This window comes from Anolis sagrei, chromosome 9, assembly GCF_037176765.1.
Source record: "Anolis sagrei isolate rAnoSag1 chromosome 9, rAnoSag1.mat, whole genome shotgun sequence".
In the NCBI taxonomy this organism is placed as follows: Eukaryota; Metazoa; Chordata; class Lepidosauria; order Squamata; family Dactyloidae; genus Anolis; species Anolis sagrei.
This window is the reverse complement of record NC_090029.1, coordinates 25,025,745-25,049,673: the sequence shown is the minus strand read 5'-3', so window position 1 is coordinate 25,049,673 and position 23,929 is coordinate 25,025,745. Positions and strand designations below refer to the sequence as shown.

General features: G+C 44.0%; 1 protein-coding gene across 14 annotated transcripts in view; it reads right to left on the bottom strand.

The window, feature by feature from the left end:
• MEGF11 (multiple EGF like domains 11) overlaps window positions 1-4,217 on the bottom strand; it is a 495,422-nt gene extending 491,205 nt beyond the window's left edge. For all 14 annotated transcript variants that reach the window (XM_060755350.2, XM_067471384.1, XM_060755353.2 and 11 more), the window contains exon 1: window positions 4,088-4,217. The gene's annotated coding sequence lies outside the window, so the exon portion shown is untranslated. The remainder of the gene's footprint in view (window positions 1-4,087) is intronic.
• Between the last annotated feature and the right edge of the window lie 19,712 nt (window positions 4,218-23,929).

The following is a 23,929-nucleotide window of genomic DNA, read 5'->3' as shown; positions in this document are numbered from 1 at the left end:
TACAAATTAGGATCAAAGAATGCTAAGGTTGGAAGGGACCCCTAAAGGCCATTCAGTCCAACCTGCTTCTTCCAGGAAGAAAGACACTATCAAAACCCTCCCGACAGATGTCCATTTAACTTCAGAGACATTAGAAAGTTCACTACAAAATAGGATCAAAGGGACCCCTAAAGGCCATCCAGTCCAACCTGCTTCTTCCAGGAAGAAAGACACTATCAAAACCCTCCCAACAGATGGCCTCCCAGCTAAAAAACCTCCAGAGCAATCATCTGGTGCTTCCTGGCTTGCAGTTATTTTCTGTGCCATTCTCAAGGCACTGCATGACTTGACAGTTGAAATAAAACCCAAAAGCACGCCAACCGATTCTTCCACACCATTATATATTCCAATCCATTATATATCCTTAGCATAAGGGACAAGGAGAAACGTATATATACAAAAGGCATGCTTTCGAAGGCAAGGGATTAATGCGAGGCAGGAGGACACAAACCTGCTGACCCAAGGGGTTTGTTTGGGGATTGCATGAAATCAATTAAACGTGCCGGAGCCGCTCTGCCTCATCTACATTCACAGCGAGGAACCGAAGGAGGAGGAAGCCTAATTTTTCCCCTCTGCAAGAGTTCAGCATGCAGATATAACACCCAAAGAGAAGAGAGAAGCATGTTCTCTAACAACAACAACAAAATAGATAATGAGAAGCTTCCTTACATTGGCTGCGATGCCAACTCTGCTGCGCACATGGGCCTATTAAAAAGAGCCCCCCCAAAAGGCTGCTTCCAAGCCCAACTTTGCTCGAGTTGCAGAGCTGGCTTGTATCAATATGGCCAATCAATAGCAAGCCATAAATGTTTCACATTTGCACATGCCCAGCCATGTCTTTCCGCCACAACGTTGGCTTCCCATTGCATTCAACACACACCGAAATGGGCCCTGCATTGTCCCTCCTTCTCCTCTTTCTCAAGTCACCCCCAGGGAAACCCCATTCATCAAACCAATGCTGCTGATGCTGATGCTGCGTGGAGGGAATGTGGAGCAGAGGGAAACTGCAGGGCTTTCGGAAAAGGATGTAGACAGACCGGCCTTTTGTATAAGGGAAATTCAGGGAGAAGTTGCCCTTTGACCAGGTTTCGGGGTATCCTCAAGGCTTGACTCAAGGGAAAGCAGACTTTGGGGATCCTATGTGAAGATTTACATGCGAAACTCCCAGCCAAAGGGGTGCCTCCAGGTCCCTCCTCTTCTTCATGGCAGCTTTTTGAGTTCTGATCCTGGCAAGGAATTCCCAGGAAGTCATTCGCCCTCAACTTTAGTCATAATGAAGCTCAACAACATGAATGGAAAGGTTCTTGGGCATCTGTCTTAGGAAAGGGAAGGTCTGGAAAGTGGCCAAGAAAGTGCCCTGGGAAAGGATGAAAAGGATGGAGATAGATGAAGAAGATGATGATGGAGATGAAGACAAAGATGAGGAGGAGGGTGAATATAATGATGATGATGATGGAAATGATAAAGATGAGAAGGATGGAGAGGATGGTGGAGATGACGACGAATACGAAGAGGAAGGTGAATATAATGATGATGGTAATGAAAAAGATGAGGCGGGTGAAGATGATGGAGATGAAGAAGATGATGATGGAGATGAAGACAAAGACAAAGAGGAGTGTAAATGATGGAAATGAAGAGGATGATGGTGGAGATGAAGATGGAGGATGAATATGATGATGATGATGATGATGATGATGATGAAAATGATAAAGTTGAGGTGGGTGAAGATAATGGAGATGAAGAATATGATGATGGAGATGAAGACAAAGAGGAGTGTGAATGATGGAAATGAAGAGTATGATGGTGGAGATGAAGATGGAGGATGAATATAATGATGATGGAAATGATAAAGATGAGGGGTGAAGATGATGGAGATGATCTGGATGAAGATGAAGAGGATGATGATGGAGGTGAAGATGAAGGTAAATGATGATGAGGAGGATGATAATGATGGAGATGGAGATGAAGATGGGGAGATGGATGAATATGATGATGGAAATGATAACAATGAGGAGGAGGGGGAAGATGATGATGGGGATGATGGAGATGAAGATGCTGATGGAAATGATAAAGATGGGGACGGTGAAGAGGATGGTGATGAAGATAATGTGGATGAAGATGAGGAGGAGGAGGATGTAGAATATGATGATAGAAATGATAAAAGATGAGGAAAAGGAAGATGATGGTAATGAAGAAGGTGATGAAGAGGATGATGATGGAGACGGAGGATGAATATAATGATGATGGAAATGATGGAGATGAGGCGGGTGAAGATGATGGAGATGAAGACGCGGGGGAGGATAAATATAGTGATGATGATGGAGATGATAAAGATGAGGTGGGTGAAGATGATGGTCAAGATGATGGAGATGAAGATGGGAAGGCGGGTGAAGATGATGATAGAAATGATCAAGATGAGAATGGAAATGAAGAGGATGATTATGTAGATGAAGATGAGGAAGAGGATGAATATAATGGTAATGGAAATGATAAAGAGAAAGCAGGTGAAGATGATGGAGATTAAGAAGATTATGATGGGGATGAAGACAAACAGGAGGATGAAGAAGATGATGATGATGGTGGTGATGATGATGGAAATAATAAAGATGACCAGGGTGAAGATGGTGGAGAAGATGATGGTGGTGACGATAAAGATGAGGATGAAGATGATGGTCATGATGATGGAGATGAAGACGGGGAGGCTGATGAAGAAGATGATGGAAATGATAAAGATGAGGCAGATGAAGAGGATAGAGATTAAGAGAATGATGGAAATGAAGATGAAGAAGAGGATGAATATAATGGTGATGATGGAAATGACAAAGATGAGGAGGAGGATGGGGATGAAGAGGAGGATGAATATGATGATGATGGAAATGATAAATATAAGGTGAAGACAATGGAGAGGATGGTGATGGTGATGATAAAGATGAGGAAGATGGAGAAGATGAAGATGAGGAGGACTAAGATAGTCATGATGATGGAGATGAAAATGGGAAAGCGGATGATGATGATGGAAATTATAAAGATGAGACAGATGAAGAGGATGGAGATGAAGAAGATGATGGTGGAGATGAAGACGAAGAGGAGGATGAATATAATGGTGATGATGGAAATGATAAAGATGAGGAGGGTGAAGAAGATGGAGATGAAGAGAATGATGATGGGGTGAAGACGATGAGGAGGATGAATATAATAACAAACTTTATTTTTAACCTCTCCTCTCTCCTCAAAAAGACTCATTATCATGATGATGATGATGATGATGATGGAAAGGATAAAAATGAATCATAGAATCATAGAACTCTAGAGTTGGAAGAGACCTGGTGGGCCATCCAGTCCAACCCTATTCTGCCAAGAAGCAGGAAAATCACATTCAAAGCGTTCCAGAAAGATGGCCATCCAACCTCTAGGAGGATGAGGATGGAAATGAAGAGGAGGAGGAAGACTGAGAGGAGGAGGAAGATAGAGGTGAAGATGACAAAAGATAAGGAGGACAAAGGGGATGGAGATGAAGACGAGGAGGACTAAGGTGAGAATGCTGATGCTGGTCATGATAAATAGAAAGGGGATGAAGATAGGGATGAGGAGGATGGAGAATGAGAAAGAAAAGCTTGGGAGGGACTAGGAACTTGAGCCAAAAGCTCCAGAGGGGAAGGATGAATGGAAGGAAGGATGGGAGGGAGGGAGGGAAGGAAGAGAAGGAGAAAGAAGGAAGGAGAGAAGGAAGGAAGGAAGGAAGGAAGGAAGGAAGGAAGGAAGGAGAGAAGGAAGTGAGGGAGAGAAGGGAAGGAAGAGAAGAAGGGAGGAAGGAAGGAGAGAAGGAAGGGAGGGAGAGAAGGGAAGGAAGAGAAGGAGAAAGAAGGAAGGAGAGAAGGGAGGGAGGGAGAGAAGGAAGGAAGGAGAGAAGGAAGGAGTTCTTCGTGGGGACCGAGAACTTGGGAGCCGGGAAAGGAGGGAATGGGCTTCTCTGCCGAAGAGACCGGTGCCTCCTTCCCGCTGCTTGAATTTTGGGCTCCGGAGGCTGCAAAGGAGGCACTGCACTTACCTGGGGGCTGAGGAAGAGGAAGGCGAAGAGGAAGGCTCCCGCTGAAGCCAAGGCGCAAAGGAGAGGATGCTAGAGATGCTGCCTGCCGGTCGGGGAAAGTTGCGGCGGCCGCCGGAAAGCCTCCTCCTCCTCCTCCTCCTCCTCCTGGCATCGGGGCGGAGCTTCCCCCGAAGCCCAGCCAACCCCAACCCCGCAGCCTCTGAGCATGGGCAGAGCGCCGCCCCCCGACCGAAGCCCAGCCGCCAAGAGTGCAGCCCTGGCGCTCAAAGCGGGCTCCAACCGCATGCCTGCCACAGTGTAGACTGAAGCACCTTTCCTCTTCCCCCCCCCCCTTCCTTCCTTCCTTCCTTCCTTCCTTCCTTCCTTCCTTCCTTCCTTCCTTCCTTCCTTCCTTCCTTCCTTCCTTCCTTCCTTCCTTCCTTCCTCTTCCCTTCTTTCTCTTCCTTCCCTTGCTTTTCTTGCTTTTCTTTCTTCCTCTCATACCTTTCCCACTTCCTTTCCTTTCTCTTCCCTTCTTTTTCTTCCTCCTCTCCCCTCATACCATGTTCCCCTTCCTTTCTATTCCCTTCTTTCTCTTCCTTCCCTCCTTTTCTTCCCTTCCTTCCTTTCTCTTCCCTTCTTTCTCTTGCTTTTCTTCCTTCCTCCCATACCTTTTCCCTCCTCCTTTCTATTCCCTTCTTTCTCTTTCTTCCCTCCTTTTCTTCCCTTCCTTCCTCCTCTCCTTTCTCTTCCCTTCTTTCTCTTGCTTTTCTTCCTTCCTCCCATACCTTTTCCCTCCTCCTTTCTCTTCCCTTCTCTTTCTTCCTCCTCTCCCCTCATACCATGTTCCCCTTCCTTGCTTCCCTTCCTTCCTCCTCTCCTTTCTCTTCCCTTCTTTCTCTTTCTTCCCTTCCTCCCTTATTTGCTTTCTCTTCCCTTCTACATCCTTCCTACTTTCCCTTTTCCTTTCCCTTCTTTTCTTCCCCTTTTGTTTTCTTCCTTCCTTTTTCTTCCCTTAGCTTTCTTCCTTCCATCCCTTCCTTTCTCTTCCTTTCTTTCACTTTCTTTCCTTCCTTCCCTCATATCTTTTTCTCTCTTCCTTTCCTTCCTCTTCTTTCTCTTTTCTTCCCTTATTTTTCTTGTTCTTCTTTCCTGCTCTCCCTTCTCTTATTCCTCTTGCTTCCTTTCCTTCCTCTCATACCTTTTCCTCTTCCTTTCCTTTCTCTTCTTTCTTCCTCCTCTCCCCTCATACTGTTTTCTCCTTTCTTTCTCTTCCCTTCTTTCTCTTTCTTCCCTCATGTTTCTTCCCTTCCTTCCTCCTCTCCTTTCTTTTCCCTTCTTTCTCTTGCTTCCCTTCCCTTTCTTCCCTTTCATTCCTTCCTCCTCTCCTTTCTCTGTCCTTCTTTCACTTGCTTCCCTTCCTTCCTCTCATGCCTTTTTCCTCTTGCTTTCCTTCCTCTTCTCTTCTTTCTCTTTCTCACCTTCCCTTTCTTCCCTTTTTCTTTTTTTTCCTTCCTCCTTTCCTTTCTCTTCCCTTCTTTCTCGTACTTTCCTTCGCTCCTCTCATACCTTTCCCCTTTCCTTTCTCTTCCATTCTCTTGCTTCCTCCTCTCCCCTCATACCATGTTCCCCTTCCTTTCTCTTCCCTTCTATTTCGTTCCTTCCTTCCCCTCATACTTTTCCCTCTTTACTTTCTTTGTTTCCGTCTAGCCTTTTGCTTTCTTCCTCCCTTTCTTCTTTCCTTTCTCTTCCCTTCCCTTTCTTCCCTTCCTTCTTCCTCTCCTTCTTCTCTTCTCCCTCTTGCTTCCCTTTCTTTTTTCCCCTTCTTTTTCTTGTTTCCTTTCCTACCTCTCATACCTTTCCCCCTCTTCCTTTCCTTTTTGGTTCAAATCCCTCAATTTTTTTCTTACGTTGGGTCATGAAGTGTTCCGTCCTGATCCATCAACCAACAAACATGCATACATACTTTTATCTATGATGAAAACTAGTCAGATTTCTCTTACCCACTTTGAAAATGATCTCCTTCCTTACCAAAACAAACAAATTGCAAACTTCCTATTAGGCCACCACATCAATAATAAATCAGGAATGGCTGATTAAATTACGGGAGGGAATTGAAGGCCATTGAATATTGATTGAAATCGGGCCATTGCTGTATTGAATAAATAAAGAAATGTCTTAATGGCTTCTTTGGATTATTTGCATCAGAATATTTGGGGGGGGGGGGGAGAAAGAAATCAGAAAATAAGCAGCGGTTTGCACATTCAGCTTTTTAACCCTCTCCTTCTCTCTCTCTTTTCATAAAGAGTTGCAAAACTACAACTCTCATGGGTTTCTGCAACGAAGTCCTGAGAGTTCTAGTTTCGAAGTCCTTTGTTTTTGCAACTGGAGAGTTGTAGTGATACACTTTGGGCCTACATTGCAGAATGAATGCGGTTTGATGCCGCTTTCAATGCAGTAGCTCAATGTAGTGGAACCCTGGGAGATGTAGCTTCCCAAGGTCTGCCAAAGAGTGCCAGGACCTTTCCAAACTATAACTCCCTGAAACCCAACACAAGTTGGGAAACCAATGGGGGGGAAATAGGTCTTGGTACTTTACCCCAAACTACAAATCCCAATGTTTAACATTTACACAAATGATCAGCCACTGCCAGAAGGGACTGAGTTTCATCTATGCTGATGATCATACCATCACAACTCAAGAGCTTTGAAATGGTTGAACATAAGCTCTCTGAAGCTTTAGGTACTCTTACTGCCTATTACAGGGAAAACCAGCTGATCCATCTAAAATGCAAGTGTATGCTTTCCACCTTCAGAACAGACAAGCACCTCAAGCTCTGAGGATGTCCTGGGAAGGAATCCCACTGAAGCATTGTAGCACACCCAAATACCTGGGAGTTACCCTAGATTTACAAGAAGCACTGCTTGACTATCAAGCAAAAAGTGGGTGCTAGAAATAGATCATACAAAAGCTGACTGGCACAACCTGGGGATCACAACCAGATACAGTGAAGACATCTGCCCTTGCGCTTGGCTACTCTGCTGCTGGATATGCACGCCCAGTGTGGAATATATCTCACCACATTATAACAGTGGATGTAGCTCTTAATGAGACCTGCCACATTATCACAGGATGTCTACGCCCAACATCACTGGAGAAATTATACTGCTTAGCCAGCATTGCACCACCTGATATCCACTGGGAAGTAGCAACCAGCAATGAAAGGAACAAGGCATTGGTATCTCCAGTCCATCCTCTGTTTGGATATCAGCTGGCAAGACAATGCATTAAATCAAGAAATAGCTTCCTCAGCTCGACAGAGATACTTGCAGGAACACCTCAGCAAGCAAGAGTCCAAAAGTGGCAGGCAAAAACCCAGAACGTCAATCCAAATGAGAGATTCCCTCCTGGCCACACAGAAGACTGGGCAACCTGGAAGGCACTGAACAGGCTACATTCTAGCACCACAAGGTGCAGAGCCAACCTTAAGAAATGGGGCCTCAAAGTGGAGTCCACGACATGCAAGTGTAGAGAAGAGCAAACCATAGACCACTGACTACAATGCAGCCTGAGTCCCGCCACATGCACAATGGAGGACCTTCTTGCCGCGACACCAGAGGCACTCCAAGTGGCCAGCTTCTGGTCAAAGGAAATATAGCATAATGCCAAGTTTTTAATCTTTGTTTGTAGTTTTTGATACAGTTATAACTGTAATCTCAATTTGCTTCTGTCACAATAAATAAATAAATATTATACAATATATTATTATATGTGTTGTCGAAGGCTTTCATGGCTGAAATCACTGGGTTGTTGTGAGTTTTCCAGGCTGTATTTAATGTTTACTTATTAAAAACTTTTCTCTCTTCCCTTTTTTCACATTTTCAGATGGCGTCACGGCTATAATAATAAGACTTCCTAATAATAACAAGTCTCAGTGGTGTGTCCCTTACAAACAAATGTATTTGTCACGCACATTTTTTCAAACCAGCCCTCATCGTAACAGTCCTCACAATGCTATACTGAATCTAATAAAAAGCATAATACGGTGCAATAAAAGCAATATCAACTACCTTGTATTTACTAGTCTGTAGTTACTCTGGCTGTAAAAAGGAACAAATACATAAAGTAGACTGCTCACATCAGCCGTTTTAATAAAGCAGCTTAACGCAGCAAAGAAGAAATGGGTTTCTTGGAAAATTCAAGACTCAAAGGGGAAATGTCCTTTAAGGGATTTCATGATCCTTCCAAAGGGAGCATTTGCAATGGATCCCAAAAGATCAATAATAGATCCAGGGTTTTTTTTTAAATGGGGGGCAGGGGTAAGATCTGTGGATTCAGTACCTACCTTCTGCCATTCAAACACTTTATCTGCCACTGGAGAAAAGAATATTATTATTATTATTATTATTATTATTATTATTATTATTATTATTATGTTTATCTATAACTCACTTTTTCCCCGCACAAGGACACTCAAAGCAGCTTTATCTATCAATACACATAATAAAAGTGAACATCTGTATGTGTGAGCGCCAGCTGCGCCCATATCTTGGGAAGTCGGATCTGGCCACAGTGGTCCACGCTCTTGTTACATCCCGATTAGATTACTGCAATGCACTCTACGTGGGGTTGCCTTTGAAGACTGTTCGGAAACTCCAACTAGTCCAATGGGAGGCAGCCAGACTGCTCACCGGAACGTCATACAGGGAGCATACCACCCCCCTGTTGTGTCAGCTCCACTGGCTGCCGATCCAGTTCCGAGCACAATTCAAAGTGCTTGTTTTGACCTACAAAACCCTATACGGCTCCAGCCCAGTGTATCTGTCCGAACGGATCTCCCTCTACGTCCCACCCCGGAGTCTAAGATCTTCTGGGGAGGCCCTGCTCTCGACCCCGCCTCTATCACAAGTGAGGTTGGCAGGGACGAGGAGCAGGGCCTTCTCGGTGGTGGCCCCCACCTATGGAATTCACTCCCTGGGGAAATTAGAGCAGCGACATCACTCCTCTCCTTTAGGAAAAAATTGAAAACATGGATTTGGGACCAGGCATTTGGACAATCGGGCAGTTAAATAAAGGACTTTGACAATAGTCAGGAAATGATTAATGGAATGGAACTTGGAACTCTGAAAGACGAAATGCTGAGCATGAGAATAGTTTTATATGATGTGTTATACACTGATTGTTTTGATTGTTTTAACTGTGATAATTGTTTTAACTATGGTTTTGTACAGTATGTGTAATTTGTATAGGCATCGAATTGTGGCTTTTTGTAAGCCGCCCTGAGTCCCCCCTCGGGGGTTGAGAAGGGCAGGGTAAAAGTACCCTAAATAAATAAATGTGTATCTGGCTTTCATTCCGGGACAATCCCATCCTAGATTTTATGTGTTTCCTCCACCACAGACATCCTAGTGTTTCTTATTCTCTCCATTGGTGTGGAATTTGTATGACTCTCCCCGCCACTGCCTCTCCCTTAACCCTTTCCTATGGCACACAGCAACTGAACATACTAGAAAGGTTTGAGCAGAATTCACCATGATTTATAGGAGTTGTAGGTACTGGGATGTATAGTTTACCTGCAATCTAAGAGCACTTTGAACTCCACCAATGATGGACCTGGAACTAACTTGGCACACAGAAGCCCCATGACCAACAAAAAATACTGGAGGTCTTTGGAGGGACTGAGAGGAGTTGTAGTTCACCTATATCCAAGAGTGTACTATGAGCCCAAATGATGGATCTGGACCAAACTTGGCATGCATAGCTGATATGCCCAAATTTGAATTCTGGTGGGTTTTGAGGGGAATTGACCCGGACATTTTGGAATTGTAGGTACTGGGATGTATAGTTCACCTGCAATCAAAGAGCATTCTTAATTCCACCAAAGATGGCATTGGACAAAACTTGGCACACAGAGCACCCATAACCAGCTAAAGGACTGGAGGTCTTTGGGGAAAATTCACTTTGATTTGAGGGAGTTGTAGTTCACCTACATCCAAAGAGCACTGTGAACCCAAACACAAATGAATCTGGACCAAACTTGGCACACATATTTGTTACGCTTAAATTTGATTACTGGAGGGGTTGGGGGGGGGGTGACCTTCTTTTTTGGGAGTTGTAGTTCACCCACAACCAGAGAAACTGTGACTTTCACTGATGGTGGACCTGGACCAAACTTGGCACACTGAACCCCCATGACTAACTCAACCTACTGGAGGGGTTTGAAGGGACTGACTCACCATAATGGGAGTTGTAGTTTACCCTACAGTCAGAGAGCACACTGAACCCTACCAATGATGCATCTAGAGCAGTGGTTCTCAACCTGGGGTCCCCAGATGTTTTTGGCCTTCAACTCCCAGAAATCCTAACAGCTGGTAAACTGGCTGGGATTTCTGGGAGTTGTAGGCCAAAACACCTGGGGACCCACAGGTTGAGAACCACTGATCTAGAGCAAACTTGCCCAACATAACAAACTTGAAGTGCTAATGGAGTTTTTCAGGGTTAACCTGGCATGTGAGTTGTAGTTCACCCACAACCTTATGCATTTTGGACAATTAAAAAACTGACTTTTACAAATAACTTGGGCAATGCTGCTACTCAAGCTAGTAATAAATAAACTCTACTCCCAGTCCCTTTAAGTAAATATTAAAGGACCTTAAAAACATACCTGACTTCTTTATTATTGGGCTTTTCTTCCACGGAGCTGCATTGACTTCTGTGGGAATCTGGACAAACCTCTTTAAAAGCATTGCAGTCTTTTTCTTCCAAGGAAAGCCAGATTTAGGGCGAAATATTAGAAGCAAGAAACCCCCAATGCTTTGGCATGTTCATCCCACTTCAATGGCTCCAGTTGGAGCCCTGGGGATGGTAGCTTTGGGAGGCACACAATTCAAAACAGTCCTTGGTGAACTATAAGTCCCTACCTATGGGTTCCAATACGGTTCTCACTGTAGAGTTCCCTGTTTTCCTTCATATTGTTCAGGGCAAGTGGCTTTTGCAGGATACATTGGCAACACCTGCGAAGCCAGGACACGCCTCAATTGGGAACACCTGGATAATACTACCCTAGGTTACAAAATATGGAAAGTGTTCTGTTCCTGGTTTGAAAGCATTATTTCCTGTTTAATTGTGCGGTCCTGACTTTGAAAGTAGCTGTTGTACTTCAGAAACTTTGTTTTTTGTGCCACAAACTATGTTGAGTTGGTTGAGACTCGATGAGCAAATCATTGCAAAACTAGAGTCAAATGTGTTATAGCAAGATGTCTCTCCATAATAAAGTTTGGGCAGTTTAATCAACTTTTCCTATGTTTTTAGGATAAAGTCAATTAGGAAATGCCATTTATAACCCAGAAACAAAAATGGTGTGACATTGTGTTTATAGTCACTTTGAGTCTCCATATGGAGAGAAAATGTGGGATATAAATAAACATAATAATAATAATAATAATAATAATAATAATAATAATAATATGACTTAGATAGATCAATACAGCAGAGGAAGCATCCAGTTTGAATGCTTCCTCATAATAAAACAAGAATATGGTCTTGGCTGGAAATTATAGTTCAACAAAGCCACATTTGCATCGTTGGACCTATATTTATTTATTTACTATATTTGTATACCGCTCTTCTCAGCCCTTGGGTGACTCAGAGCAGTACATAATAGCAAAATTCAATGCTTAAAACAATTAAAACAATAGCATTATAACAATCAATTAAACATCATATAACATCTCATTATCATCTCATAGTTAAAATCAAGATCCAGTCTCATCATCCAATTGTTCCATATTCCTATATTCCTTACACAAATGCCTGCTCGAACAACCAGGTCTTCACTTTCCTCCGAAATGCTAACAGGGAGCGGGCCGATCTAATTTCTGTAGGAAGGGCATTCCACAGCCGAGAAGGCCCTGTCTCTCGTCCTCATCAGACGTATATGTGATGCAGGCGGGACCGGGAGCAGGGCCTGTCCCAGACGATCTTAACGTCCTAGCTGGTTCATAGGTCGTTAAGGTTCATGTTGCTGCTAACAGACATCTTTGGTTGCCTCTACACTGTGGATTTAATCCAGTTTGACACCGCTTGAACTGCCATGGTGCCATGCGATGGAACTCTGTACTTATAATAATATAGTACAATATAATAATATAATAATAATTGTATATTATTATGTAGATAAGGTAAAGGTTTTCCGTTGACATTAAGTCCAGTCATGTCCGACTCTGGGGGTTGGTGCTCACCTCCATTTCTAAGCCGAAGAGCTGGCATTGTCCATAGACATCTCCCAGATAATGTGGCAAGAATGGAACGCTGTTACCTTCCCCCTGGAGCAGTACCTCCCATTTGCATGTTTTCGAACTGCTAGGTTGGGAGAAGCTGGGCCTAAAAGCGGGAGCTCACCCCGCTCCCTGGATTCTAACCTGTGGCCTTTCGATCAGCAAGTTCCGCAGCTCAGTGGTTTAACCCACTGTGCCACCGGGGGTTCCATTACATAGTATTATGTAATATTACTAATAATATTGCAGTATGGTACAATATAATAATATATAATACAAATATTATGCTATTCTAATATAATATATTATATATACATATATTATTGATAATAATATTATGATGTAATACAATATAATACTAATCATAATACAATATAATAATAATCTTGTAATATAGTAATACTAATATATTGAATATAATTATGACTGGTGATATATAATAATGTATAATGATCGCTATTTTATTATTGTATATTTTAAGTTGTAATGTTTTTGATTGTGAGCTACTTTAAATCTACATATGGGGAGAGAAAGCGGGTTATAAACGAACGAACAAACAAAACCTGGAAGCTGTAGTTTTGCAAGGCCTTTCGCCTTCTCAGCCCCAAAGTGCTGGTCTGTTGCCAGACTGCAAACACCATAGATTCCATAGCAGTTACAGTGGTATCAAACTGCATTAATTCAATGGTCTAAGCGCACCTCAATTAATTAGAGCTATTCCTGGGTTTTACTAGAAAAGTTGGATACCAGGGACAGGAATAGCATGGATGGCATAATACTCCAAAAACAAGATCATTCCAACACTTTCCAACAGGTGCAAAATTCACCTTATGCAAACATGAAACCAAAGAGCCAGGTCAGGTAAACCTTGCCTAAGAATCATGGGAGTTGTAGTTTGAGCACAATTGAGCACCCTTGCAAAACTCCTATGATTCCATAGCATTAATTGGTCAAAATGGCACCAGTTCTATAACGTTGATGCACTGTGCTGAGATAAACTCGTCTTCCCATATTTCAGTCGCATATGTCCCATTGGCGCTCTTTCCCAGTATGAGGAAGTTATAGTTGGCAGAAGTCCTCCTGCTCCTTCTGCCGGCATCTAAAGGTCCAATGGTCCTTTTGCAATGAAGGCCCGGAGCCAAGCTGTGGCAGCTGGTGTTTTTGGGTATCGGAAGGATGCATCCGCTTTGGGTTTTAGTCTGGACTTCATTGAAAGTTGGCAAAGCCAACTGACTCTTCATCTGTAGCAAGGATGGAATTACTCTCCAAGGAGCTGAACCTCAACTGAATAATGGAGTGTTGAACCCTATCCATAGAAAGGGCAGCAATTTCCAAGGTGATGAACCTCAACAGAAAGGATAATGGAATTTTAAATCCTATCCATAGAAAGGATGATGGAATTATCCAAGATACTGAATCCCAACAGAAAGGATAATGGAACTAGGGGTCCTATCTATAGAAAGATTTCCAAGGTCTGGAACTCAACAGAAAGGATAATGGAGCCCTGAGTCCTATCCATAGAAAGAATTATAATTCTTTCCAAGATGGTGAACCTCAACAGAAAGGATAATGGAGCCCTGAGTCCTATCCATAGAAAGAATTATAGACCTTTCCAACATGATGAATCTCATCAGAAAGGATAATGGAGGTCAGAGTCCTATCTATAGAAAATATATTAGAATTATTCAAGATGTTGAACCCCAACAGAAAGGATAATAGAGCTCTTTCTACCCATAGAAATAATTATAGACCTTTCCAAGCTGGTGAGCCCCAACAGAAAGGATAATAGAGCTCCCAGTCCTATCCACAGAAATAATGCTAGACTTTTCCAATATGGTGAATCCCAATAGAAAGGATAATGGAGCTCTGAGTCCTATCCATGGAAAGGGTGATGGGATTATCCAAGATGGTGAACCTCAACAGAAAGGATAAAAGAGTTTGGAGTCCTGTCAATCGAAGAGATATTTGAATTATTCAGGATGGTGAACCCCAACAGAAAGGATAATAGAACTCTAAGTCCTATCCATAGAAACAATTATAGACCTTTCCAAGATGGTGAACCCCAACAGAAAGGATAATGGAGCTCTGAGTCCTATCCATAGAAAGGGTGATGGGATTATCCAAGATGGTGAACCTCAACAGAAAGGATAATGGAGTTTGGAGTCCTGTCCATAGAAGTGATATTTGAATTATTCAAGATGGTGAACCCCAACAGAAAGGATAGTGGGCCTATTCATAGAAAGGATGATAGACCTTTCTGAGATGCTGAATATCAACAGAAAGAATAATGGAGCTCCAAATCCTATCCATAGAAAGGATTATGGGATTATCCAAGATGCTGAACCCCAGCAGAAAGAGTAATAGAGTTTGGAGTCCTATCCATTGAAAAGATGATGGGATTATCCATGATGCTGAACCTCAGCAGAAAGGATAATGGTCCTATTTATAGAAAGGATGATAGACCTTTTCAAGATGGTGAACCTCAACAGAAACTATAACTCAAATCCATAGAAAGTTTCCAAGGTCTGGACCTCAACAGAAATGATAATGGAGCTTGGAGTCCTATCTACAGAAAGGATGGTGGACCTTTCCAAGGCACTGACCCCATCCATAGACAGCATGATGGATCTAACAAAGGTCATTGCAAGAACTTCATCCTTTATCTTTAGAAAGGATTGAGTGATTTCCCAAGATGACGGAATCATGCAATACATAAAAATGGCAAGGTGGACCAGAAGGACACAGCTTTCCTCTATCCCCACGATGCGTCCAGTCTCTGCAATGTCCACATCTTGACCTAATCCAGCACAACAGGAACTAACCATTTTATCAAAATAGACAAATGCTTGTTAGTAGCAAAATTAGGAGAAAAACATAAAAAGCGGCGGAAAAGCCATTTCCTCATTAAAAGGCATCAGTGCCAAGAGTCTTAGAGCAGATATAATTGCGGCACAATCCCAATGAAGGCACAAATGTCTTAATTGCAGCACAACCCCTCGGAGCCAAATATGCTCCAGTTCGTACCAATATAGCTACGGGGCCTTTGTAGGTGTGTGGATCCATCCTGGGTTCTAGACCAGGCTTTAAGGGAACCATAAGTAAGTGCTGAAACCATAAGTAAGGCACCACTTATAAAATTCAGACTAAAACCCAAAGTAAATCTGGGGACTGGATGTCAATGTCAAAAAGATCTCCAGTTTGGGGAAGTTACAGAGGCTTGGTCCCTCTGGTCCCTGGCTGGTCCCTGGGGTTTCTGCTATTGTTGTTGTAGTTGTAGTTGCTTGTGTTGTTGTCCCAAAGGCTGGATGGACATCTGTTGGGATAGCTTTATTGTGCTTTTCTTGCATGGCAGAAGGGGGCTGAATAGCCCCTGGGGTTGCTCCTGTTGTTGTTGTTACAAAGATTGGGTGGCCATCTGCTGGGGGTGCTTTAAAAAACTCTAAAATTAGGACAGTACATAAAGAACAACACTCAGGGGAATTCCAGACAGGAAACAATCAGGGCCAGTTAACACCTCCCAACAAAGAATTCCACGAGGCAGGAAGCAGCCAGGCTTTAAAGCTGTAAGGCTACTCAACACTAATCGAGCTGGCCAATTGCAACATTCACACTTGCCTCAAACAGTCAAGGATTCTTTCTCCCACCCTGGACATTATTCCAGAGATATATAAACCCTTGCCTAGTTTCCAACAGACATCACAACCTCTGAGGATGCCTGCCATAGATGTGGGCAAAACATCAGAAGAGAATGCTTCTGAAACATGGCCAGACAGTCTGGAAAACGCACAGCAACTCAGTTTCAACCATAGAATGGACTCATGCTCCAGATACATTTTAGGCATTGGATTGAGAAATAAATAAATACTTTCCTGATCTGAGAGTTTTGATGTCTGCCATAGATGTGGGCAAAGCGTCAGGAGAGAATGCTTCTGGAATATGGCCGGACAGCCCGGAAAACTCACAGCAACCCTATGGAAGAGTTGCTCCTCAACTGTGATTGCTACAGATATTAATATTTATTATTATTATTATTATTATTATTATTATTATCTTTACTATTGAGTCCATCACAAGTTTATCAGTGAGCTCACTCCTTGCACGTCCAAACTTTCAACCAAGTTGAACGCCTTCCCTGTTTCGTTCTCTTCTGAGAGGAGAAAATCAGATCTTCGGAGAAAAATATGCTGTCAGGGAAAAAACACATCGGTTTCTCCCCTTCATAAATTCATCATATCTCTAATATCAAAGCACAAGTGATTAAGTACAGGCCTGGAGTTTGTTTCTAGAAGAAATAATGGTCGGCCGTAACGGCAAAGGGGAAAAACAAGGCACACCGGTGGGTTGTTATTTCCCCCCTTCTTCTGTGTTTTCGTTCTTTGCTTCTTTATGAATCGCTTTATTCTTTTCAATAAAGATACTGTCTGAGCAATCAGGGATGATAAATGGCAAATAATTGGAAACCTGATATTGGTTTTCAATATTGAATTTATCATGCTGTCCTCTTAACACATATTAAATACTTGAAAGGATTTATATATTTGTTAGATCGCTCTCAGATTCCTTCCCTCTCTTTTTTTTCCCTCCCTTCGTCCTCCAACCTTAAGTAAAATTTATGGGTTTTTCTCATTTGGGGGAATCTAAGACGAGACAACATCATTAATAATGCTGAATAATGATAGGGTCCTCTTCCTGGCTAATCTCTTTTTTACTAATCCAAAGAACCCAAATCGAATCAAATATATTAGATTTAGGTGCCAAGACCAAACGGAAACAAAAATCTAATGCAAACACCGGCTTTGCTGGCTTCGCTCGAGAGGGTTCGCCCAAAGGGAAAGCCGCATCCGAAGAACATGGGAAGGGAGGCGTTGCACAAAGTTAGACTCTCAGTTCTTGTGGGTTTTTTCGGGCTATATGGCCATGTTCTAGAGGCATTTCTCCTGACGTTTCGCCTGCATCTATGGCAAGCATCCTCAGAGGGTGAGATCTCACCCTCTGAGGATGCTTGCCATAGATGCAGGCGAAACGTCAGGAGAAATGCCTCTAGAACATGGCCATATAGCCCGAAAAAACCCACAAGAACTGAGTGATTCCAGCCATGAAAGCCTTCGACAAAGTTAGACTCTGTCCGCTCCATCCGTCTCAAGGGGTAAATGGAGAAGACACTCCAAGCAGAAGTCCAAGAAACCCCTGGAAACAAGAAATAATATGGATTATAGATAATATATAAATTGTAATTGGAAAACACAGTCATTTCTAATTGACCAAAGTAACCTGTATGAATTTCATTGGGATGCTGCTTCACCACACCTTGGAATCCCCTAATAATGCCCCACATCACTATAATCCCCTAACATCATGTCATCATGGAGGAGCCTCAGCAGAAGAAAAAAAGCCAAAACCAAGGTCACAACAACATTTTATTTTATTTATTTATTTACTTTATTTGTATACCGCTCTTCTCAGCCCTTAGGCGACTCAGAGCGGTTTACAACTGTTTCGGTACACACAATACAAAATCATTAGGCATTTAAAAGCAATAGCATCACAAATCATTAGACATCAGCAACAATACAACAATACATCAATATAACAAATCCATCAGGTCTCATCAATGAAATCAGAATCCAAACTCGTTATCCATTATTCCGTGTTCCGATAATCAGTCAATCAATCACACTGCTTAGTCGAATGCCTGTTCAAACAGCCAGGTCTTTACTTTCCTCCGGAATGCCAGCAAGGAGGGGGCCGATCTGATATCTGCAGGAAGGGCGTTCCACAGCCGAGGGGCCACCACTGAGAAGGCCCTGTCTCTCGTCCCCGCCAGGCGTGCTTGTGAAGCTGGCGGGATCGAGAGCAGGGCCTGCCCAGACGATCTTAATGTCCTAACTGGTTCATAAGAGTAGATGCATTCGGACAGGTAGGTCGGGCCAGAACCGTTTAGGGCTTTAAAGGCTAAAACCAGCATTTTGAATTGTGCCCGGTAGCAAATTGGCAGCCAGTGGAGCTGGCGTAGCAGCTCCACTGGCTGCCAATTATCCTGGAACATTTCCATCAGCGCTGCCTTCGGAAAATCCTGCAAATCTCTTGGGAAGACAGGCGGACAAACGTCAGCATGCTGGAAGAAGTAAAGACCCCCAGCATCGAAGCGATGGTCCTCCGCCATCAACTCCGCTGGACCGGCCACATTGTCCGGATGCCTGACCACCATCTCCCAAAGCAGTTGCTCTACTCCGAACTCAAGAATGGAAAATGCAATGTTGGTGGACAGGAAAAGAGATTTAAAGATGGGCTCAAAGCCAACCTTAAAAACTGTGGCATAGACACTGAGAACTGGGAAGCCCTAGCCCTTGAGCGCTCCAGCTGGAGGTCAGCTGTGACCAGCAGTGCTGCAGAATTTGAAGAGGCACGATTGGAGGGTGAAAGAGAGAAACATGTCAAGAGGAAGGCGCATCAAGCCAAACCTGAGCGAGACTGCCTCCCACCTGGAAACCAATGCCCCCACTGTGGGAGAAGCTGCAGGTCAAGAATAGGGCTCCACAGCCACCAAAGAACCCACCCCCAGGACACCAAACTTGGAGGACCATCATCCTCGGACTACGAGGGATCACCTAAGTAAGTAAGTAAAGTAAAGTAAAGTAAAGTAATTACAGAACTCCAATATGCCGATGATAACATAGCCTGTGCTCATTCAGAAGTCCTACAAGCCACTCTAAATGCCTTCGCAGAAGCATATGAAAAGCTTGGCCTCTCACTGAACATTGAGACAACCAAAGTGCTTTTTCAACAGGCACCAGCCAATCCCTCTACAATGCCGGGAATACTTATTTATTTATTTATTTATATATATATTTACAGTATTTATATTCCGCCATTCTCACCCTGCAGAGGGCTCAAAGCAGAGTACAATGCACATATACATGGCAAAGATTCAATGCCATTATTATTATTATTATTATTATTATTATTATTATTAACTTTATTTATACCCCGCTAGCATCTCCCGGAGGACTCGATGCGGCTTACACAGGCCGAAGCCTCAAAACACAATACAGTAAAACAACACAACAGTAGAAAACATAGCAAATCAATAAGTTAAGCAAGCAATAACGACAATAACAATACATCATGACACTTTAAAACTGGGCCGGCCAGCGCAGTGGGGTATAGGGTTAAAAGTGCTAGAGTGGTAGGAGGAGCATGGGAATAAAATAGTACGGTGTGCAGTAATGTTAATTGTGCTAAAGTGCTTCTAGGACTTGGGTGGGGATTCCTAATCTGAGAAGGCACATCGGAACAGCCAAGTTTTTAGGTTCTTTCTGAAAGCTGCTAAAGTAGGGGCCTGGCGAAGATCTTTTGGAAGGGCATTCCAAAGTCGGGGGGCCGCCACAGAAAAGGCCCTGTCTCGTGTCCCCACCAGGCGCGCTTGCGACGTGGATGGGATCACGAGCAGGGCCTCCCCAGATGACCGGAGCGAGCGTGTGGGTTCATAGGTGGAGATGCGGTCACGCAGGTAGGGTGGTCCCAAACCGTTCAGGGCTTTGTAGGTAAGCACCTGCACCTTGAATTGGGCTCGGAAAATAAATGGCAGCCAGTGGAGCTCCTTAAACAGAAGGGTTGACCTCTCTCTGTAATGAGCCCCAGTTAGCATCCTAGCTGCTGCCCGCTGGACCAGTTGGAGTTTCCGAGCCATCTTCAAGGGCAGCCCCACGTAGAGCGCATTGCAGTAATCCATTCTAGAGGTGACCAAGGCATGGACCACCCCAGCCAGATCAGCCTTCTCGAGGTACGGTCGCAGCTGGCGCACAAGTCTCAATTGTGCAAAGGCCCTCCCGGATACCGCCGACACCTGAGCCTCAAGTGTAAGCGACGAGTCCAGGAGGACACCCAAACTGCGGACCTGTGGCTTCAGGGGGAGTGTAACCCCGTCCAGCACAGGTAGCCACCCTATACCCCGATCCGGTTTACGATCGACCAGGAGAACCTCTGTCTTGTCAGGATTGATTTTCAGCTTGTTCTTCCTCATCCAGATCAGCACAGCGGCCAGGCACTCGTCCAGCACCCGGGAGGCATCCTTGGCATTAGGTGGAAAGGAGTAGTAGAGTTGTGCGTCATCCGCATAGAGATGGCACCCAACTCCAAAACTCCGGATGACCTCTCCCAGCGGTTTCATGTAGATGTTAAAAAGCATGGGCGACAGAATAGAGCCTTGCGGGACCCCACAGGTCAAAGGCCAGGGGTCCGAGCAGGCGTCTCCCAGCTTCACCAACTGGGTTCGACCCTCTAGGAAGGACCGGAGCCACGATAGAACCGCGCCCCCGAGGCCCATCCCAGAGAGACGACCCAGAAGGATACCATGGTCGATGGTATCGAAAGCCGCTGAGATGTCCAAGAGAACCAACAGAGTCACACTCCCCCTGTCCAGCTCTCTGCGGAGGTCATCCACCAAGGCGACCAATGCCGTCTCGGTGCCATGACCAGGCCTGAAAACAGATTGTGACTGATCTAGGTAGTTGGTATCATCTAGGAAGCTCTGGAGCTGGGAGGCGACCACCCGCTCCAGCACCTTACCCAGAAAAGGGAGGTTGGAAATTGGCCTGTAGTTACTCAGCACCGTGGAGTCAAGGGAAGCCTTCTTGAGGAGTGGACGAACCACAGCCTGTTTCAGGTTAGATGGAAAAATCCCTTGCTCCAACGATGCGTTGATAATCAATACAAACCAATCAACCAGCCCCTCCCTGGCTGATTTAATGAGCCAAGAATCGAGCATTAGACATACAACATATGTAGACAGACACAGAGGCAATTTAACATTCCAGCTTTCCGGCTTCATGAAGAAATGCTCGATTCTGGCCACAGGGGGAGCTGCTGCTTCACCGTCCACTTGTGACACCGAGTCCTTGATGGAGTACTTCCTCATTCTTCAGCACGCTGCTGGAAGGTTTTATGGTGTTGTACATTAGTTAAATTAGCCTCCCTGCATAAAGCAGTACCTAAATTTCCTACTTGACCGATGCAACTGTCTTTCAGGCTGCATAGGTCAACAGCAAGCTAGACTATTAATGGTCGGGAGCTTACTCTGACCCGGACTGGCTTGGAATTCATGACCTCTCAGTCAGTAGTGATTTAATACAGCTGGCTACTAACTAGCTATGCCACAGCCCGGTCCAATACAACTTAATGGTGTAATGTTAGAAAACATTGACCATTTCTGCTCCCTTGGCAGCCACCTCTCCACAAAAGTCAACATCAACACTGAAACACAGCACCGCCTGAGCTCTGCGAGTGCAGCATTTTTCCGAACGAAGCAAAGAGTGTTTGAGGATCGGGACATCCGTAGGGAAACCAAGATGCTTGTCTATAAAGCTATGATCCTTCTGACTCTGTTATAGGCCTACAAAACGTGGACAGATGTCACTCTCAACTCCTGGAATGATTCCATTAGCATTGCCTCTGAAAAATCCTGCAAATCTCTTGGGAAGAAGACAGGTGAAGAGATGCCAAAGCAAAGACCACCATCATTGAAGGCACGATCCTCCGCCATCAACTCTACTAGACTGAGTGCCACGTCCAAATGCCCCATCACCATCTCCCAAAGCAGTCACTATACTCCCAACTCAAGAATGGAAAATGGAAGGTTTGTGCACAGAAAAAGAGATTTTAAGATGGGCTTAAAACTAACCTTAACAACTATGGGATAGACATTGAGAACTGGGAAGCCTTGGCCCTCGAGCATTGGAACTGGAGGCCAGCTGTGGCCAACAGTGCTATGGAATTTGAAGAAGCAAAATGAAAGGAGAAAGGCAGAAACAAGCTAACCCCTGTCAGGACCACCTTTCATCTGGAAATGGATGTCCTTATGCAAGTCAATAATAGGTTTCTATAGTCACCTACAGACCCACCACCCTACGCTTGGCATTCATACTTGAAACCAAGGGATTGTTGATGATGACAATAGATAGGGCTTAAAGCCAACCTCAAAAACTGTGGCATAGACACTAAGAATCATAGAATCATAGAATCAAAGAATTGGAAGAGACCTCATGGGCCATCCAGTCCAACCCCCTGCCAAGAAGCAGGAATATTGCATTCAAATCACCCCTGACAGATGGCCATCCAGCCTCTGTTTAAAAGCTTCCAAAGAAGGAGCCTCTACCACACTCCAGGGCAGAGAGTTCCATTGCTGAATGGCTCTCACAGTCAGGAAGTTCTTCCTCATGTTCAGATGGAATCTCCTTTCTTGTAGTTTGAAGCCATTGAGAACTGGGAAGCCCTGGTCCTTGAGCACTCTAACTGGAGGTCAGCTGTAACCAGTAGTGCTGCAGAATTCCAAGAGGCAAGAATGGAGGGCGAAAGGGAGAAGCGTGCTAAGAGGAGGGTATGTCAAACTAACCCTAACCGAGACCGTCTTCCATCTGGAAACCAATGTCCTCACTGTGGATTTATTTATTATTTGTTTAAAAGTTTTATATACCGACCTCACCTCTCTTGAGGGACTCAGACCGGTTTCCAACCATAATATACATACAGTCAATAAAACATCATACTTCATATTGCAATAAAACATTAAAACATTAAAACAGCAAAACAGCAATTACATTCAATAAATACAATGGTCAGTCGTCCCACTAAATTTGATGTTCATCATCCTCCATCCATATCTCAGGGTATTGGCTCACTCATCGAATGCCTGTCTCCATAACCACGTCTTCACCTGCTTCCTGAATGTCAGGATAGAAGGGGCGGTTCTGATCTCCGGTGGGAGAGAGTTCCAGAATCGAGGGGCCACCACCGAGAAGGCCCTGTCCCTCATCCCCAAGGATAGGGCTCTACAGCCACCTACAGACCCACCGCCAAGACACCACATCCAAAGGACAATAATCCTTGAGCTACAAGGGATCGACTAAATAAGTAAGTAAGTTATGAAAATATATGAAAATATAGCCAACTGCATAGTTGTTTCTAACTGGCCTAAAAAGTAGATGTCTATGAATCTCATTGGAATGTTGCTTCACCACACCTTGGACTCCAGAGAACAATGCTCCATATTGCCTTAATCTCCTAACAATGCCCCACAACTTCCAATTGTTCTTCACTGCTTCTCTTTTCTGTCGAATGTACAATATATAAGTCCATGTGTTTACAGCTGGGGTACGTCGGTACTTTGGGCACTAGCTCTGCTGATATCCTCTTTGGCCATTGAGAATTGAGGACCTCTGCTTTTGCCTTTGACCTGTCTGTACTTATTTCAGCCTTTGGCTGCTTAGCACACCGGGTTCCCGAACCCCGCAATTTTAGGGGAGTTAAATTGCTTAACAAAATGACAAAGCAAAGATGGAAGTTGTTTGCAAAAGGAATGGATTTGGCAGGGATAATTTATTGCACACCTTGAACCGTAAGGATAATACAGTATTATTATTATTATTATTATTATTATTATTATTATTATTATTATTATTATTATTATTTGAAACACAACAAGATGAGTCCACAGCAAACAAGATCACCATGGTGGCTTTTGTATTGGATCACATGTCGGACACTTCCCAAGTGCGATGTATCGGCGAATAATGCGTGCAGATCCCATTA